We start from the raw sequence: 22,423 nt of genomic DNA on the forward strand, positions 1-22,423 counted from the left end.
CAAACTTATTTACAGACCGCCGTCTTATAGCTGGAATATTGCTGAGTGCGGCGTTAAACAACAAAACAAACAAACAAACATAATCACAAATGACCACCTAAATCGGGACCTATATACAGCAATGCCTTATTGATGTAAAGAGAAAGCAGAAACAGCAAAGTTGGCAGTCTGTCTAACCAACGAACAGTGGACTACTTCTGTTTCCGGCATCCCAAAGTCACGGCCCCAGCCATGGTCACAAGAATGGGCGAATAGTAGCCTAATTAGACAAATAGGTCCCACAATAAAATGTCCCACAATATTTCAAATTTCAGGAATGACCAACATGTGTCCACCATTTCATCCAAGTTGTTAAATTATATGAACGTGTCGCAGACCGGTGACTTGGCAGCTCATCGTGTAAACTCAACACCTTGTGGCTGCTGTTGGGCATATAATTACAGGGAACTCGACACTAACAAACTTCGTTAGTTATTCAAATATGACCCAAAATATCGTGAGCAGCCTGCCACCGATTAGGATCATAACGTTGCAATCAATATGGATGTTGACAAGGCGTATGCCAATAAATGGGCTAAAAGAGGAAATAGAATTGGAATAAACCCTGTCTGAGACAACTGTCATCGAAAGTCTGGCTTCCCTTGAGTAGTTGTTTATTCTTAGAGATAGAACTGGGTCTGTCTTTACTTTCTGAAGTCTGATTGTATTTCTGAAAACGTGAATGAATACTCCTGGTAAGGACATCTTTAGCAAATGAATCATCTTACCTATTTGTCGATATTCTTCATTAACATTTTTCGCTGTGAGGCAGGTTTATTCTTAGTTTTACATTAGGTATCAGTAGAGAGGAAATATTATACAGTATAAACGAGCTCAAATCTTCCAAATCTGCTGATATGCATGATGTCACTGCTGAATTCCAAGTTCTCATCTGACATAATAATAACATATGTTATTTTTAACATTTTATTTGAGATAGCACATTTGGCAACCCCATGGACCATGGGAGTTATCATTCCTCTGTCCATTGACAGTTGTAAATATTGCAATGTACATATATCATGCGATGTTCTCGAGACAATATAAATTGAATTATTATAAAATATATTACCCTCTCTCTCAAACATGTCCAAAAGGTACCACAAAACTATATTTACGTGCTTATTCGCAATTTATGAAGTGCCGTCTAATAAGAATTAAAAGTTATACTTGGGTAAACGTTAGGTATATTTGCTGTGTACAAAATAAAATTTAATTCGAAGATCAATAAATAAAAAAAGTGGCTAAATTATAAGAGAAAGCTTCTTCAAGCAAATAATGGCTTTTTGCCATCCTATGGCACAACGCCTTCATCTAAACATTTTTAAGTCAGTAATCAGAGCTGATATATTATTCATTAGCTACTTCGATAGAATACAATTAAATGTAAGTAGGCCTGCATGTATCTCTGCGTGGAAATGAAGTGAACAATAACTGTTTTTCTATGCCCCAGACAACGTGAAATACGATTGAAACATACATCCCGGGACAAGTAATAAAAAGCTTTAAATACAGTGACTTGTCTTCCAAGACAACATACTGAAACGTTGAACTACTCATACATATGCTAGTGATTTATTTAATCCCAAGAGAAGGAGGAACCATAAAATAATACATAACATGTACCTTCATTTTAAGGTCATAGGCATAGGGATGACGAAACACAAGAAACACGTATAATTCTAGTGACAGTAGGTCTGTATAATAACAGACAATAACTACACTGATCATCAAATAGCCCGACACTTTAATGCGAATCTGATGCAAATCGTAAATAAGATTAACATCACTTTATCCATATTTTTTCTCGAAGTGTAGTTAAGTCGATACTAACACAATAGCAAAACGCTTCTATCATCAACTAATCAGATTTATAGATTCAGTGGTTGATGTCGAATCTGCAGAGAACATTACGATCGTGGAATAATGTATGTCTTCTTTCATATGAACACTCAAGATTTTTTTCAATTGTGTTCTGGTGTGGTTGTACATTCATATGTGGCACATACAAGTGACAAGTGTGTGAAGGGGGCGCATATATAACGAGTGGTTGCCCTAACTTATTCTGTGATCATACTGCTCAACGCTATCTACATCGCCATTACAGTTATCACTATTAGCTAGATATTGATATTCGTCCCAATTAACAGTACTAAACTAAGCAAGATCGGAAATCCGTATTTGTAACAATAAGCTAAACCAAAATTAGCTTTTGCGCATCAGAGTAAATGAGAGAATATATTTCATATGTGTAACTACTAAAAAAGCAAAATATGATTTTCAGAATCCGTTTCATGGTCGTGAATTTGTCAACAATACTGAAATCTACTTTTTGCCTATCAGAATCAGGGTCGCTACTTTTATATTTGTAATAGTTTAAAAACCTAGATCTACTTTAAAAATGTTCGTGTCGAATTCAAAATCAACGGACTGGTATTCAGGAACGATTCATCTTCGATGTTGAATCTTTACACATGAATGCTTCATACTATGAATTTTGAGAACGGTTTTTCAGAGTTCGAGATTATTGTCTTCACAGAATCGCAACTCCACGTTCTATTAATCTATCGGCAATAGCTTTGCCCGTAATATTTCAAAGAACAGACTGCCTTGTTTATTCTCTTTGTACAGTGGATGATCAAAAGATGAGCAGGGAGAGTAAACACTATCGAAAGATGTTGATAACACGTGAACGGGAAATTGAGGCGTTACTATGAATGAATTAAGGAAACAAAACAAGTACATGCACACGACATATGAGTCTGTTTAGAAGGAAATAGAAGAAAATGAAAATGTGAAGGAAGGCATAGTGCATCTTACGTTAACTCATTTAAGATACTAATTCGTTTTAATAGAGAATTTATTTTTATGCATGGAATTGAAACGATTGAACAAGTAGGTGAGTTAAGTTCTGCGTTGCTTTGGACGATATGTAGGAGGAAAGCCTGAAGTGATGCAGGTCTCTGACGTTTACCACTTAATCAGTTTTCTGGCATGCCTAAGGGACGCAACTCCACATACCGAATCACCACCCGTGTCCACAAGGAAACATGTGTAATCAATAGATAATGTCATTGTGCCACTCTTTATGTTGTGAATAGTTGTGAATTATTATTAAAGAATAAACGAACTGACATTGAACATGAATGAGCCTGAATGGTCGTATCTTGCCAATTTGTAATGGAGTCAATCCCTGGTTGACGTCACCCGCCTACTGGTAGAATAGAAGAAAAACATTCGTCGCCCAGGATATAGTGCAAACAAGAGCCACATGTTTATCGTGAGGGTCATTATTAGACACGAACCATCTGGGACTTCGTGTGGCAATAGATTTACTATAATATGTATTGTCCAGTATGACGCAATAACTGAACACATACGTGTCGAACGGATCGTGGGCCTACATAGAAGAATGTTTGACAGAAGGATTTTACTATAAAATTCGTGTATAGAAGTAATCGTGTTTGCATTTCATCCTATTATCCAACAAATGTATTATAAACATGTCAAAGTATGTACATGCCGCTAGGTGGTTGCTCGTAGCCATACATAATACGCCAGATGGTTCTATCAACTACTCGTAATATGTGGTGTTTGTTTGTCAGTTTTCTTTTTTTATTTGTAGGTCAAGCATTACACTCAGGACGATACCAATGTTGACGACCCGATCGTGATGCGTTGGCTTGATAGATTCTCGTCTTCTCAAATGTTCTGTGTAAAGTTAATTATCAATAATGTATTTTAGCAATTACTTTTTGTCATCTAAAGTTTTTCTTTGGTGACGATTACCAATTACAAGAAGCCCTGCGTTGTAATGATGCATCCTTTTGTTCACCATGGAGTATTTGGTGTGAAAAGAGGGAGTATTTAATTATTTTATTTTATGTTAGATGTCTTCGTTAGAAACAAACTACAACGACACTGCGCTGATTGTGGCTTCTGAAGCCGATATAGTGGGCGTGTTAAACTAAATAATTAAAAGCGACAAAGCCATTTCCCGGAATCATTAGAAATCTCTGCCAAAAACAGGGTCCATTGTATGATTCCGATTTTAAAATATCAGAAGCATGTGTGTTTATGAATCACTATCAATTAGTGATGACACCAGGTGTTCATAAGATGCACATCCTTCCCCAGCTGATGCGACCGCCACAAATCACAAAATACGCAGATTCTGTTTGAGTAAATATCTTTCCTAAAATGTTTTGTCCATTCAAGACAAACTCGTTGACACATTTGTATTGACATTGCCGACAATGTCTGATAAGGTAAGACCCAAGACCTCGGCGCCTGATATCGATTATCAATTGACACCAGGTTGCAGTATTCAGTTTGTCCGTGGTCTCATTAAGCTATAGCCTCTGACTTTGTCAGTCTCATTATAGACGAACACGTCTTTGTCAGGTCTGACACACCATCTCGCACCTGTAATCAAATACTCTAGCAAATATATGGTATGTCTCTGTCTTTTACGACATAGCTTTCATGTGGTGATTCCGGCTGAAACAGCCCATAGGGAATTGGAATATACCAATGTGTCATCTAGCTTATTGTGCCTTAGTGTTCAGTCACTGGTTTATCTGGTCCAGTCTCCATTACGTATTTGATAACATGTCATGATATTCCTGACCAGTGCATAACATGATTAACTCAGCATGTGTTCCCCTTTGCGTCGATAAACTCGTTCTCTGCCGTCATTTCGAAACAAGTTAAAACGACTTTCATCAGTAAACAACACTCGACGCCAATTTCTCACTTGCCAGCGTCGAACCTGCCTCGCCCATCGCAGTCTCAGGCGTCGATGTTGAGCAGTCAGTACCATTCCTCGGAAAGGACGATACGTTCGGATTCTAGCAGCACGAAGTCGTCGTAGTACTGTACGTTGGCTAATGGGATGCCCCAACGCTGTTGCTGCCGTCGCCGTCGCCGTTACGAATCTGTTTTGCAGGTGAATGAGCCGTATCTGGCTGTCTTCAAGTGGTGTTGTCACTCGGGGTCGTCCGGTTCTAGGCCTGTCCTGTCTCCTCCCTGTCTACCTCCTGTACCGTTGAATCAGCCTGGCTACTGTCAATGGTGTACAACCAAACCTCCTGGCAATTTGGACCTGTGTTGCCCCCATTTCGGCCATACCGATGTCTCTCTCTCTCTCTCTCTCTCTCTCTCTCTCTCTCTCTCTCTCTCTCTCTCTCTCTCTCTGTGTGTGTGTGTGTGTATGTGTGTGTGTGCGTTTGTCTTGTGTACGTGTACGTGTAGGGGTAGGGGGTCACGGGTGGCCCTGTCGTCTAAGGCGCCGCAACTGTGAAGAAGCCAATGCCAAATCAGGACCTGATTGCTGGGATAATAATGAATAAACGAGTTGAACGAGAATGTATATCTGTTTCATAATTAACATACCCCTGTCCCAAATCTATAGACGTGGAGAAACAAACAACATATTTGTAATTGACTTTCTTTGTGCCAGCTAAGTTAAGAAATAAACGACGAGTCGGAGTTGTTTATCGTATGATAAACAACGGCCACGAGTCGTTTATTTCGTACATGAAATATCAACATTATGTTCAGCCTCTTTAAGGATGTTAATAAAATGTGCAAGATTTAATAAATATTTACCCGTCCTTTCATAATGATTACTCCCTGAATAGAATCCGACCTACGTAAAGTAAAGCTTGGTATATATATTACGTCATCAAGTTGCGAGCGTGTGTTCGAATCTTCTGAAATGACGTCATGATAAAACAATGATTATCGTGAAATTTACCACTCTTCGTTCTTCATTGTTCTTTGCTATCGTGCAGCTGCATTATTTTTCTAAATTCAAAACGGGGCGATCGGGTAGCCTAGTAGGCGTAAAACCATACTCACTAAATACAAAACGTCAAAGCCAGAGAATAGCCAGTATCGGTTATGCGCCGAATCATATTCCATTAGGCGTAAAAGGCAAAGTTGCTATGAAAAACCTTTTAAAATAAAAAACCTTTTATAAAAATACTTTAATCGTTGAACCAGATATTGATATGTGTAAATCTGTCACTTTAAATTTATAAAGCCCACCTCTTTCAGAATTCAAGTATAGTATGAACGCGAGACTTTTCGCACTCGCTCTGATGCCGCTATCAACATTAACATGCCTTGTCAGAACCACCTGTCGCCCACCCTGGAGCCAGACAGTGGCATGCGACGTGGTGCACAATGGACGCAGCCACTCGGCGCCGTCGCTCCGTCTGGAGACATCCACGTTAGCTCTCTTTTCCAATGTGCCGTAGGTATTTTTAATGATTGGGTGTGACAACAAATAGCTATGTATACATCATCAGCAATTTGAAATCGAACTGAGCGGCTGGCATTCTTGCATTCGGGATCGCTATATATGCATGTCACGTTGTTCGTATTATCTATATCTACAGTACACTGCATGGCAAAGTATAATTACGTATATTTTGTTCAGGCTGATACTGAATAATTTGAATCACACTATTTTGAACGGTTCTGGTCAATAATTCCGAATGTGAACCTATAACTCATGTATATTTGTACAAAACGTTCAAAATTCATTTACAACAGAACATTGTTTCGAGAACCCAGTCTTAAGTACATCCATGCGAAAGAAATACTTGTACCACTTGTGTGAGATGAATTGAAGGGTGGGGAATGGTGTCCAAATTTAATTCTAAAACATGTGACTTGGCTATATGATCTTTACGATGATGTCTTAAACAAATCGACCCGTGAAGATAAGGGTTAGAATTGGTCTTCAGCAACACTTGCTAGTCGCAACGGGTGGTCATGATCAGCCTCACTGACTTTGTTGCTGCATGTCATCGTATCCAGATTGCGTAGTCATATGCTCATCATGTTGATGCATGTCATCGTATCCCAATTGCGTGAATCGATGCTCATGATATCAATCACTGTATTGTGTGGTCCAGATTCGATTATTTACAGACCGCAGTCATAAAGCTGGAATATTGGTGAGTGCGGCTTTAAACAACAAAAACAAACAAACAAACAAAATTAAACACATTATAAATAATTAAACATGCAAACACGAGTACACAAATGATTACATTATTTTTTTTAAAAATAGTATCGATCACAATCATGGCGAAAACTGTCAAATTACCAGTTCGTCCAACCCTTTCCTTACTTTCGAATAACAGGCAGAGCATGAAAGCCATATTCCTCATGGGGAATTTACTAAATGTCAAGGAACAAGTGGTACGAGAAGGCATCTCTCCATTTTTATGTCATGCCTCATTCAGCACACGTGCACATGCTGTCTGCTTTAATGTGTTGGGCAAAAACGTCAAACACACTGCAACGTACGTGTTAACGAATCGATAAGATGGGTTGATGGACAGAGAAAGAACCAAACAATGATGTTATACAATAGAATGATGTGTTTTATTGTGATTGGCAGTGCAAAAAAAGTACGAACAGCACATATGCTTGCAATTTAACATAGGTCAGAGAGCCCTCTGCTGTATCCAGTGCAGTCACACCAGTCGATGTTCATAACGCTGTCTATATCTTGAGACCAACATGACATGATCTTACAGTAAATTAGACGCCTATGCTCAGAGTACATAGAACATACATACTAGCATAAACGTCTCTCAACCACTCAAGCTTACATACTTTGTAAGAGAACATGAAAGAGTGAAGCTCTTGCCGACGGCTTTTAAGATACCATTTTAACATAATTTGATGCGTCAAAGTGTTTCACGTACGTCATCTGGAAGATATATGAATTTGAACAACCCTTTGTTCACACCATGTGTGGGCCGCCTCCGTGGTCTTGTGGCAGAGCGTCCGCCCGGAGAGCGGAACGTCCGGGGTTCGATCCCCGCCCGCGTCATACCAAAAGACGTTAAAAGATGGTACTTGTTGTTACCCTGTCTGGCTCTCGGCATTAAGGGGCTAAAACAAGGACTGGTCGGCTCGGAGTCAGTATACTGTGTCTGAGTGGGGTATTCATGTTAAACTACAACATGGTATCTCAGTGAGCTAGCACTATAAATCGGCATCAGTCCGGACTAGTACAAGCAACCACACACACACACACACACACACACACACACACACACACACACACGTGCATGCACGTCGCTATATAAGTGCAATAATCTTGGACGCGACGTTAAACCCAATTTCACCTCACCTCATACCATGTGTGTTACTCTTGGTATTTAGCAAATTATGTTGCAGATGTTAACAGACTTGTACGTCTTACGCATGCCTGTGTTTTGTTGTTGTGATGTACTGGTGAATAGCATGTTGCCATTTCATGGAGAAAAAAGCACGTCTTGCATTGTTTGGATGTTAGTTTTATTCAGCGGGAGATCCAAATAAATGTGAAAACGAAATTGCTTCATTTTAGTAGAAACGTAATGTGTTTAGGTAGTATTAATGAGGATGATATCAAAAGTACATTGGCATTACTATAAAGTGTCCTTAATCACAGAATGTACACTCCCCACTTCATGACTGTGTCACATTGTTGATACATATAATATATGTATAATTATATATAACTATATATATGACCTGTGTTTCCTTAACATTTTGAATACAACTATTAAATACACGTCGCTTTAGTATTTCTTGAGTTTTCTGAGTTTTCTAGCCATGTCGAGAATCGAACCCTGGTCTTCAGCGTGTCGAGCCAACGCTTTCACCCCTGGACTACCCCTCCTCCATCTCAATATTGTAAGCGGTCCTGAAGATTTATGAGTGATATTTAAACGTAGATGTACAATTAAGGTGTTTTACTCGCCACTGAAAGCCTTCCACAAGGATGCAACCTTGCATACGTCATTGAAGACAGTGTCAGTACCACATTGGTGGACACCACGAATCGCCTTTGTTCACATGTAGGGAAATGTTCCCTGGCTTCAGTTTACTGATCGAATGGTTCACCCAGTAGGCTATCTCGTACCTCTTGGACAGGATGTGTATGCAATTAATAACATATTATGCTTGCTGTGAAGTCGATTAGTTATATTGTTTCTTTAGGCTATTTTCATTTGTTATCAGAGTCGAAAGACGTTTGTATAGTGGACGCATTGCCGATATTTTCAGTGCTGTGAAATATGACTTATTCTTATGAAAATATCGATTTATTGTGTTACCTACTCCCGATATTGTACTCTGAAGAATCTAATACATAATTACGAAGTATTGCTCATGACGTTTTCATTCAATACGCTTCACTAACACCCATTCAAAATTTGAAATGATTCGCGAGTTTCTGATTCAGTGAATGTGTGGCTTCCATTATCTTTGAATGATGTTTGGTTCTTCCATGTGACGGGTGCGAGTGTGATTTCCCCCAGGACATTGCCTGTGTGGTGTCTCAGATCTTTCATAAATAATAGTCTTGGTTTCAAGACAGTCATTGGATACGACCCAGAACAAAGGATTGGCTAAATGGATGTTCGGTTCCATTAAGTACTGGGTGTAAATATGGATGTGACGGTAAATAACGTCACGTTATTCGAGCTGGACGTCGCATGTTCCATTGTCTAATATTCAAAATGGCCGTAGCCATGGAAGTGAAATTGGAATTGAATGGTGCTGTTGCTGGAACTGGTGCGTGATAGTGGCTCCGTCGATAATCAATAATGACCCTTTCAACAGTGTGCGTATCAGGAACATTTCCTTCAAGGCTCATTGTTAAGTAATAGAGAATACCTTATATACCAACAACTAATTAACCAGTTGCAACGTACTTGCCAAAAGCACATTTTATAGAGGCTTATATACTAGCTGTGGTCAGACACAATCCTAGCACAGATATCACATAATTGATATGACAATGCTAAATATGTATTCGTCGTAGCTGCAATGGTATTCTGTCATATAGTACCTGATGAAGCATATCTACATCTAGTCCATTAACACTATATTAGATCACGAAGCCTTGCTAAGCATTCTTAATTAGCCATTCAAAATCTTCGGAATGCTTATAATATATTTCTGTAACAAATTTTGGCTTTGCTACCTATTTATACTTAGCCATTTAACAATCTTCGGAATGCTTATAGTACCTTTCTGCGACAAATACGCGCATTTTTATCAGTCAGTAAGCACATGTAGTACCTCACAGCTATTTTCGTCTTTGAAAATATACTTAAATTCTCTGTTAATGGTTATGAAGATTTTGACTTTATCACCATCTGTGTTGATACAACTTGCATGCGCAAATAATTACCTTGACTTCGTTTGATGACCATTTTAAGGACAATTTTAAACAGGTTACTTTTTAACTCAAAGCAAGTACAGTCGCTATTGTTCATAAATAAAAGCGACAACCCTTTCCGCATACATACGAAATCCCTGCCACCCAGGCATTCATTGTCATTTATAATTACGAAACAAAAACCGGAACTGTAACATAAAATGTTCAACATTCTTTCGTCTCATTGGTCATGACGTATGGGCACTCATGGCTATGGATTTCATACAGATGATATCAACAGCTCCCGTTTTAATTCTGGAAACCCAGTTGTCCGGAAACGCCCATCTCTGTGGTGGTCAAGTATTAACAAATTTCAACCTGTTGTTTTCATGGGTTAAAAGAAAACAAAAATTATGTTTGGTGTCTGTAAAACTCAAGATGCTTGCAATGCATTCGTCACCACTCGCCCCCATCCGTAACCTATTCGGCTTGTCCCGGAATAACACGAGTTGGTCACGAATGGCCTGCAATGGTTTACACATGGAGCTTTCAAAAAGCGAATGGGTTTGAAAAGGTGAAACGGGATGTGTTAAACAGAGAAACATAAAAAAACCGTAAAAAGTATATAATTCTGAAACGGGGCTTCCTTCTCATGTGCCAACATAACGCTCAAAGAAAAGAGCATTTTTTTGTAAAAATCATGAATCATGTCAAGGCAATTGACTGTTCGACATTTGACCTGGGAACATTATGAACAGGTACACACAGCGACACACGACATAATCGATTTTTACCACACATATTGAATTAAACAAGCCTTGAGGGCATAGCAGCTTGTTCTGCTCATTAAAATACCTAATGTGATTATGGCTCGTGTTCATATGGATCACTCGGGACAGACATGAGATCATGGTGTCAGTGGACGTTGTTCAACATGGCAGCATGACACCTTCTCCCCTCCAGGAAGCGAGACGGATGATTATGACACGAAACAATGATCAACATCCTCAGCGACCTTTAGGTGGAATGAGATCGATGGGAGACTGTGATTGCCTATAGATCTTTCCTTAGTGAAGATAAGTACCTACTGCTGAGTTACCGACTGATAATGCACCACGGGGCCACTTTTTAATATCTTTTTGCAGATGCCTGACGAGAGATAGGGCATTGTTTCTTTTGTTTTTTAAATCACTTTCTTTTTAGATTATATTGATCATTTACATTTTTCAGTTTAGCTGGTTCGTCTTGAAATTGTATAGAAGCTTATATTCAAGATGGTTAACACGTGTACACGTGTCTTTAACGCTGCTTGACGTTAAGCCCATCGTCAAATGGGCCGCTTACGGACATAGATAGAAGTAGTAATACTTCTGGTTATTTATGTTGTAATATCGCCTCGTCAAATAAATTAGAATATCCTTGTGTGGTACACTTATTCAGTCTTCAAATTGCATCGGTATAAGCGGGTTTAGGAATGACGCGTTTGTGATATGTGTCGACCACTAGCATTATTGTAGATAATACATTCTAGGAATGTTACGGGATATTTCACCTCCCTAAAGCTCAGGATAAATTTACAGCCAACTATTTCTATTTCAGACTGTAGGTGATTAGGTATACTTATGTAGGTTTAAACTGTTTGGGGTTTGTTTGCTTTTTCAGGTGAATAGTTGAGTTGCCGTTGCGGCAGGAATATAAACATTTCTCTCATTCGTTATCGCACACTTCTGTCATCACTCTTTGATAGTGATTCATAAACACATGGAAGTGTTTTTGTCGCTTTTATGCATATATTTTTACGAATGACAAACATGCTTATCAACATCCATTTATAGATAATCATTTTGTTACTGGCATCTATCAAATTATTATAAAGGATTTATCACAACATATTCTATACATTCTGCACCATTTCTTATTAGCTGGATAAGACAAAAAAAAACATAAGATAAAAACGTTTGATTAATAGGCGACTTATATAGTGAAAGACTCCAGGGAGGGTATGCCCAACGAGCACGACATTATTACCCGATCAACAGATCAGTGGGGACTCCAACTGCCGAGTCATCTCCCTGGGGAGTATTCAACCAAACACGCGTTTCTAGCGCTGGAAGGTTTTCAAGAAAGTCGCATTCACATCACTTTATCGCAGTCAAACATCGTTGTGTTAAAGCTGAAGGAACCTGCCTAACTAATAAGCGTTATCCGAGGTTAAACTCAGTGGAAAAATTATGAATGAATAACGCGAAACAATACCTGACAAACAAACAACGAGAAAATGAAATCATGTTCGACTTATCAGAGTAACATTGTGCTGTAAGAGCATGTTTTGGACTGGAAAATTCAACTTCGAGACAGCCTAACTTCGAAACATTCGATTCGACAGAACAGAGGTTAGATAAAGATGAATAAAGAAGGAATATACAAGGACCAAGCTTTTACTTCGTGACAACCGTTAGTCTGACACATCAAAGTTCGGAACATCGGTGTTCGACTGATACCGGGCACCCTTTCGCTGTCTGGTTAACATCGGAAAGAGATACTGACCAACAGGGACATTCAGGTCTTATTTACCACTTTTCTTTCCCGGGGGCCGGGACTGGAGCCATCAAAACTTTTGACCTGTGGGCGCCATGCACAGACATGCCACCACCTATCCCATGATACGCAGGGAATGTAAGCAACTCCAATTTACAAACGAAACCATTTACCAGTGGTATCTCCTGCTACATCAAAAGTGAGTTGACTTTTGTTTCATTAGTCTGGAGATTTATTGTCTAGACAGCCTCCGAGCAGCGTGTCCCAGTTGTATCATAACGCCTGTTGTTATTAGTGTGTTTCAGAACTAGATTGTGTCAACTTGTGTTCGTGGGTCCAGATGGCTGATTCGACCTGATTATTAACCTTGCTCAGTTGGGATCATACGTGTGATCATTGACTTTCCAAATGATAAACTTCTCCGATGATAAACTGTATTTTGGCTTATCGCCTTTCATACCATGAATTGTTTTAGACAGAAACCTCCTATAGGTATACCTGGGTTTAACGTCAAGTGTGAGATCAAATGCGGGATAGGGGGTGAGGGGTGAGTTCAACAAAACCCACCCCTACCAACTCTTTCAAAGATCACATATGGACATCAATGACATAAAATGAAAAGTAGCCGGGCTAATAATTATGTTGTCCTATTATTCTATTAACCCCAATCTCATTGTGCTGTGTTTATTTAGGTGTTATTTTCACTGTACATCCCATCGTGCTGCGTTATTAAGGAGCTCTACTGACTCTAATGCGCATCCCAGTGTGCTGCACATCTCATTGTGCTGCGTTATATAGCAGCTCTTTTAACCCCACTGCACATCTCATTGTGTTCCCCGTGCGGACCCGGGGAAGATAAACAAGAATGAGTCCTCAGCACCCCATTGCTGGTCGTAAAAGGCGACCGAATTGGACAGCCTGTTTGCCATGGGCTGCGACCCTGTGTCGGCAGAGGAAGGGAGTCTGGTGGTTAAGGGCGACGGAGCCGGCAATAGTGCTCCTCAGTCCAACACACCACTTCGACCCTAACTTTGCCTGGACGGGCGGTAGAATGGGCCCGATTATATAAATCGCCTGGTCATGTCATGTCCTGTGCAAAAACTACTTTGCACAAACGTTTGGTATTTAAAAATACATGTACTCAAACTGTCTATAATATCTGTTTTAATCTATAAAAAAAAATTGCTTAGAACCCTATGCCCAGGTTCTCATGGGCCAGCCTGTGGTTGCTGACCTCTGAATTCTGTACGTCTCAAATTAATTGTCATAGGCTGAACCAGCCTGATACTTAATTTGGTAGATTGTTAAAGCTTTTCGCGACGAATTTGCTGGAGTATACCACCCCTTTATCCTCGGTCTTAGCAGCTTGGAAATCCGTTGCAGTATAAGACCGTCCTTGTAGACACTCCATGGTGGGTGAGGAAAAGGGGTGCTGAATCTGTTTTCTGTCGACATGGCTTCCCAACACCTTGGTTCAAATCATAGATATATTGAGTCTGACAATTCACCTGACGAAAATACCACCACCCGATCTGACCATAGTCCTTTCCAATAGGTTCTTATCTCCCCCTGATTTATTATCCGCCCTTGCAAACTCTTTCGAAAACAGAGATAAAACGGCCCTATCACGTGCTTGACGTTCACTTCCAGAGAGGTTTTGGCAAACGAACGAAACGAGAACGAAACAGCGGCATTATTGCACTGTCTGCTCAAATTATAGAGGGAAGGGGGTAGATGGACGGGTGATGACACTTATCACTAATGAATGAATCACTAAAGAAAGCGTGGATTCGACGGCTCAAGTTGGTCTAAAAGGATAACAGACAAAACACCACCCAGCGCCAATGTTCGGAACACTTCAAGGATGGTCATTTCAGACGGTGTTTAATACCATCCATTTTTGGGGGGAAACGTTCAACACGTATCAGGTAAAGTCTGCATAAACAATATATTACTGAGGCTTAAAGTTCATGTTATTTAATGCTGCATGGGTACCCCTAAAGACAAAATACTTTTCAAAATGCTAATCATTACGATATTGTTAAAAAGCAACCAGAATAAGAGAATAATATTGGAATTATTCACATAGTTTTGAAAATGTATTATTCGGTGTATGTTACCTTGTATAGAGAAAATACATGATTGCAATGAACACGAGTAAACTGAAATTAGATCAATTACTTATGTTAACCCTGTGAATGGACACCAAGGATCTAATTGCAAATGTTGTAATCATGGCTATTATGTTTTATCTTGACGAATGTTGTAAACAAGTCTGGTTCATGTTACTGACCAAAAAGCGACAAAACCCTTTCCATGTTCATAAGAAATCGATTTACGATCCCGACTATATCATGAGTATGCGCAGTGGTAGAAACTAACATTTTAGTCTGCTAGTTGTTATAATGATAACATATAGCAAAACCCTTAAAATGGCAAATATCTACTGGTCCAAGTAATACCTTACCTGTTGAACAGTTTGGCAAGGACTTCGGGACTAGGGCCAATTTCTAACGCTGATGTGATTATGAATCACTTTCAAATGAGGAGACCAGGTGTTTGCGAAAAGGTGAGGGTGTCCTCACATCTTATCTGCAATAAATAACAGCAGGTGATAGAAAAGGGAAACAAACGTAAGTTTTTAGACAGGTATGGAAACTTTTAATGTCATAAGACCCTTCTTCATCTTTCATAACAGTGTTCATTTCACAATGACTGGCAAGGGAAAAAGCAGAAGCCTGTTTACATCAGTATGTGAAACAATTAACTAATCCTGTCTAGGATGCATATTAATGATGTTGTAATTGAATTAAACTTTTAAGGCTTTTTAAGGCTTTATTGTGTCTCCCATATTTTAAAAATGATCCTATTTCAATGGGCCCAGAGAGCCCTACATTTTGTTGAGTTAGTAGAATGAACACTTTAGTCATAAGTGAAGAGTCCATATACACATTGTATGGACGTGTCTGTCTTCATAGAGAACCGTAGGTTTCAACTGACGTTTAGCGTTTTTTGGGCCCGTGTCGAGTGTCCGCTGTTTGCTCAAAACTAAATGATTATACAAATCACTTGAGCTAAACGGTGGCACAAGTTCAACATTGCTATCCCAGCCATGTTTCAGGAGTAATGGGTCTGGTAAAAGCGCGCCGAGAGGTGACAGAAACTTCTCAAATCGTCTTTGTCTCACATTGACCACGTCGGTTGTATATACATCTTCAATATATCGTTTGCCAATATCACTTACACCTTTGGCGTGCAAAATCAATTCCGACTTTTTCTTGAAACGTATTCTCCATGATTCCATAAGAAGTCTTGAGTTCACACACGTTTAACTTGTCAAAATTCAAATTTATATATTGTGCCTTCCCGTTTACATGCTCTTCTCTTGACGCCATTTTGAACAGAAAACATCTCCGGAAGTGGCCTTGATAAAGGGAGATCATACACGAAAGGGGAGATAAGAACTTGTTGGAAAGGACTTTTGGCCACGTTTTTTTATTATCGAAGCTTGTGACAAAGAACCCATAAAACTTAATCAGTTTGCAATCTCCAAAGGTATCGCTGGTATCTGCAGAGAGGTTACAAATGTCACCAGGCTTCGATCTGGTTCTCTACTTATGTAATGTGCACGGAGACAGCAATCCGTCAATCTACTCAAATTTAAAGAGTTTGCAAATATCAAGGTTGGTGTCTCTGAACACAGAACACCGAACTCATGCAAGAGAATTGTGCGCAACAGGGCACACTGCCTGTCCGGCATGACCGAGGATGAAATCGTCAAAGATCTTGCCCAACAGTCTGTCAGGAAGAATGGTGTGGTTGTGCAGACCAGCACCTATCTCTTCACTTTCGCCCGTTCGAAAATTCCACAATCGACCAAAGCCGGTTACTGTAGCATTGGAGTGGAGGTGTATATCCCTAATCCACTCCGGTGCTACACCTGCCAAGCGTTTGGACATGGATCCAAGTCCTGTCATGCCTCTGCTGTTTGTTACCACTGCGGTGAAAAGCACGAGGCCACTGACACCAGGAACGTCCATAACTCCTTTGGTCCTGTGGAGGTAACTTCCATCTTCAAATGAACCGATAGGAGTACTACAAAGTCTTCCTCACATTCTCGTGACATTTCACCTGTGGAAGCGCCACCATGTATCCACAAACAAATATACGATGGAATTGCAGATGTCTTTAGAAGAATTTTAATGAAATACAACTTTTAATCCAAGATATTAAACCGTCTGCATATTGTCTCCAAGAAATATATCTAAAAGACATAGATCTATTTTAAATCCGTCAGTTCAGTTCTTACCACCCATCCCCCCCCCCCCCCCCCCCCCCCCCCCTGCTGTTGCTATCCATGCTACTTTGAACATACTATCAGTTACACTTTTCAGGATCATAATTAATAATCTCAATAAAGTATTAAACAATAGTGCTGATGGATCACTTTTTGTGGACGATTTCAACATTTGTGTCGTGGTAAGAATACGAGTACAATAGAAAGAGTTTTGACCTATATTCAACAACAAAACAAATCTAAAAATTTCATCATCCTCTCCGATTCATTGCATGCCTTCAGTGTCTCCGCAAATCATCCCATACTAGCCACATAAAGAAACTGTGCACGTAGAAAATATATTCTGGATTGAAATACAACTCAGCAAGAACAAAATGATGCAGACGCTGTATCAGCTGAATGATCGGACCATAAGAAAATGTCAACGGGACATGAACAACATCTGTTACGATGACGTCAGAAGATCAAAATGGAGTAGGGGGTCATACGACAAAGTCACAAAGTCAATAACGGGTATGACCACCCTGTGCGTGAATCACAGCAGTGCATCGTCGACGCATGGAGTCCACCAAATGGGCATGGAAGGCCTGGGGAATGGGAATCCTCCTCAAATCCTGTGCCAAGTCACGGACGTTATCTGGAGGATGTGGAAGACGACGTTGACGGCGCTCCATTTCATCCCACACATGCTCTATTGGGGAGAGATCTGGAGAAACTGCAGGCCATGGCACTAACATGACATTGTTATGGTGAAGGAAATCCATTGCAACCCTAGCCGTGTGAGGACGAGCGTTGTCCTGTTGAAATGTCAATCCCGGGCCATGACGTAGCAGGAAAGGAATGACCACAGGCCTCAGAATCTGATCTCTGTAGCCAACACCGGTGAGATTGCCCTGAACAACCACCAAAGGGGCTCGGTGCCGTGCTGTTACCCCACCCCAAATCATCACAGAGCCACCTCCAAAGCGATTCCTCTCCACAATACAGTTGCGTGCATAACGTTCTCCCAAACGCCGGTAGATACGTTGGCGCCCGTCACTGTGGGAAATGTTGAACCTCGATTCATCTGTAAAGACAACATTTCTCCACCCTATTCGAGGTTGGCGAACATGATTTCGACACCATCTTAGACGGTTGACTCGATGACGGTGTGTCAGGATGGGACGTATGGCAGGGCGTCGTGGTCGAATCCCGTACTGACGTAAACGATTCCTGACAGTGTAGGGATGGATACGGCGCAGTCCAGGAATTGTCTGGGACGTCGTTACTGCCGTTTGGAACCTGTGTCGGAGATGTGTAACTCGAATCCATCTGTCCTGTCTTGGCGTCGTTACTCGGGGACGTCCTGAGCGTGGGTGGTCGGCAACGTCATTTGTGTTCTGATAACGCCTCACCAATGCCGATATCGTGTTACGATGGCATTGGAAATGTGTTGCCATCTATTGTTGCCTCATTCCCGCTCGGATCATTCCAATGGCTTCATGACGCTGTGCAGCTGTCAATCTTGGCATGATTTGCTTGTGATATGCTTGTGTCTGCGCCTGAGACGTTTTGAAATTTTGAATGACCACAGATCATGCTTTCCAAAGTGACAGCGAATTTTGAGTTGCACATGCTGTGTACAGCTGCACAGGATGCACGTGCAGTAACACATTGCACGTCCATAGGCCCCAATCAATGACGTCATATCGCATGGCACGTGCATGAGCGTTTGAATGTCTCCAATAATTGCTGTGTTCAAACCTATATTTCATATATGGACGGTGTGCCCTTATATCTATATTTTCTCCGTGCACAGTTTCTTAATGTGGCTAGTATATAATCCTGGACATTCCCGTGCAGCATGCTATCCTCGAGTATCTCTAAAAACAGTATATCCAAATGTTGAAATTGCTTTCTTAAGCTCGCTTTTAAATAGTTATTCCATGACATTGTGTGACCATGGAACAAAGGTGATTATCATAACGCCACGAGATGGCAAATAATCGGCATGCATAACGCAGGAATGTCTTGTAATGTCCATGTCGAATTTTTGGATATCATCATACTGTCGTAAGTCGTTTAGTCGAGAAACATGCTCAGACTGGTGATGTACAGGACCGTCCCAGATCCGGAAGACCTCCCGTGACGACACATAGCGAAGACCTTCATCATCTCATACGCCGAGAACCCAATCGTCGTTTCGGCACCAAAACCGCCAGGAACCGGCTGAAGGCAGCAGCAGGACCTAAAGCGTCCCTTGTGGAGAGATCACTACAAAGCTGCTCGTTTAGCATAGTGTATTGCGCGACAGAACTGGAATCAGAGAACTTGGAGACGGATCAATTGGTCAGACGAAAGTCGCTTTCTGCTCAACGTCACTGATGGAAGAACGGGAGTTTGGAGGCACCGGAACATGGTCTACACCAGGAACATTTAACCGACTGTTGCATACGGCGGGGGCTATGGTTTGGGGGTGTATCGCTCATGATTGCAGGTTGGATTTGGTCACTATAAGGGGCAGCTTAACAGGGGCTCAGTACATCCGGGACGTTTTGAGGCCAGGTTTGACCTCAGTACATGGATGACAATGCAAGGCCTCATCGTTCGCATGCAATCGTGGATTACATGATGGCCAGTGCAATAACGACTCTACCCTTGCCCGCAATGAGCCCAGATTTGAACCCCCTTGAACATGTTTTGGATATTCTGGGGCGGCCCATACAGGCACGAGATCCTCCTGTACATGATATGATTTACGCCAAATGGAAGCAGCATTGCATCAGGAATGGTTGTACGTTGTTGACCCATCAACAGATCCAACGTCTGACTGGAGGCATGAGACGAAGGGTGGAATGCCTGGCACGTGGCGGTTAATCCCGCTACTGATCTGTTTTACATGTCATGTCAAGTAGAGACTTTAAGGAACATTTTCACATGAAACATCAAACGTAACTCGTTTACCTGCAGCTCCATACTTTTTTAGATATTGTCTGAGGTAAAAATCAATACCTGTTTTACAATGATGTTTTTGTCAGTAAATGTCAGACAATTGTGAATAAATTAACTTGGTCTCGTCGCTATATGGCTGAAATAATGCCAATGCGACGTTAAATTTTTAACTCACTTAATTCACATACATCTCATCGTGCTGCGTCATATATCAGTTCTTTTAACCCCACTGCACATCTCATTGTGCTGCGTTATATAGCAGCCCTTTAACCCCACTACACATTTCATTGAGTTCTGCCGGCCTCTACTATTAGGGACCTATTAAAATATACATGTATACATGTAATTGTTTAGTATAACAAGACAAATACACATATGCTACCAGGGGTTCGCCCTTGCCTCTGGAAACTTAGAGGTGAGGTGAGGTGAAATGGGGTTTAACGTCGCGTCCAAGATTATTGCACTTATATAGCGACGTGCATGCACGTGTATGTGTGTGTGTGACTGCTTGTACTAGTCCGGACTGATGCCGAGTTATAGTGCTAGCTCACTGAGATACCATGCCGCAGTTTAACATGAATACCCCACTCAGACACAGTATACTGACTCCGAGCCGACCAGTCCTTGTTTTAGCCCCGTAGTGCCGAGCGCCAGACAGGGTAACAACAAGTACCATCTTTTAACGTCTTTTGGTATGACGCGGGCGGGGATCGAACCCCGGACGTTCCGCTCTTCGGGCGGACGCTCTACCATTAGACCACAGAGGCGGTCTCTGGAAACTTAGATCATGGATCATAACATGAAAACGGTTCAGATCTTTATGCTACATTTGTATCTAGATAAGTACACGTTCATGCTGTCAGATTTGCCATCCACCCCTTTTAAGGGGGCACGGGTGGCCCAGTCGTCTAAGGCGCCGCGATTCGCTGTGCAGATTGATATGATATGCTTGTGGGTTCGAATCCTGGTCCACCCCGATTATGTTTCTAGGTTTGTCAACACCATACCCGTGCTCGCGGGTTTCACCACAGTTGTAAACATCTGAGATCTGCATCACTTGGGGCTTTCCTCACACATTAAGCTGACACGCCGCGATATAACTGGAATACTGTTAAAAGCGGCGTTAAAACCAACTCACTCACTCACTCCACCCCTTTTAAATGATGACAGAGTCAAAATTACGAAATATTTGCAGTTTTATATACGTGTACAATGAAAATGTATATTTTGTCATGATTGTGTAAAATATCCAGGTGAGAGATTCAGTCCCTGTTGGCCTCTTGCTACATTATCATATGTCAAATATCAAGGGTTGGCGATAAGACATTAATCTGACGTGTCATTTAAGAAAACATGAAAGCAACTCCATCTGAAAAATATAAACGGACATTGTTTATATACTTTGTCCGGGCATTTTCACCCAAGGCAAAAGTGACTTTTGTTACGAGATGATTTCCTAATTCGCAAAGGTTAACCAGAAGTCAGTTCGCACAGAGGTGAAATCAATAAAAGATCACACAGAATTATCAATAGATTATAAGTTTTAGGTTGTACAATAGAAAGGGCAATACAATGGGTCAATTAGTGGCTGCAGTAATAAGTAACTGGCCCGGGAATCACTGCTGATTGACTTATAACAGGCCCGTCTCCGGCCTTGAATCCTGAACAGTGTTGGAAGATGGCAGGAATTCGTTGTTTCCAGAAAGGTATCCAAACCGCACTTGCCAAGTAGATAAAACCAGATCGGGTCGAAAAGGCCCCGTTTCGTCATTTTGTCACTCTAATATATATGTATAAACAGCCTTCTTTAACATTCTCGTACGACGTTCACGTTCATGTGTTTTCTGTCTTTTGTGCAGTAAGTCTACTCGTATGTATCATTGTAAAACATCATGTTATGTGTACATGTGGGACGCAAATAGACCTTATTATTCACAGACCAAGTCGCCCTAGAGCTACACCACCACCACCTCAACCACAAAACCATTCTGGAAAACTCGCTGCTGACGACCCCTGTTCAAGTCCAGCCACGAAACCACGTGGTATTTGTTACTTGTATTTCAATCACTTGCTACCACTAACAGGTATTACATGTCATATATATTTAAAAAAACAAATACTTACACGTGACACTGGGGGACATGTTTGGGAGTTTTGGGAACTCAGACCTGAAGTCGCCTTCTCTTGCAAAAGCTCTTTTGGCTACTTGTCGGATTTACCGTCAGCGTTTTTATCCCCCGCCGGGCCAGAATGGCCGAAGGGGGATTATGTCGTGGCGCAGTCCGTCCGTCCGTCTGTGTACTAAGCTTGTGAAATCAACTCCTCCTACAGTTTCCAGAGAATATCCCTGACACTCTATACACAAGATGTCGACATGTTGATAATACGCATATCGCAGTCCCGTTTTATTTCGACTAATTGTGACAGAGTTACTGCCCCTG

Source organism: Haliotis cracherodii, unplaced genomic scaffold, assembly GCF_022045235.1.
Source record: "Haliotis cracherodii isolate W230 unplaced genomic scaffold, xgHalCrac1.p SCAF_1, whole genome shotgun sequence".
NCBI classification, from domain to species: Eukaryota; Metazoa; Mollusca; class Gastropoda; order Lepetellida; family Haliotidae; genus Haliotis; species Haliotis cracherodii.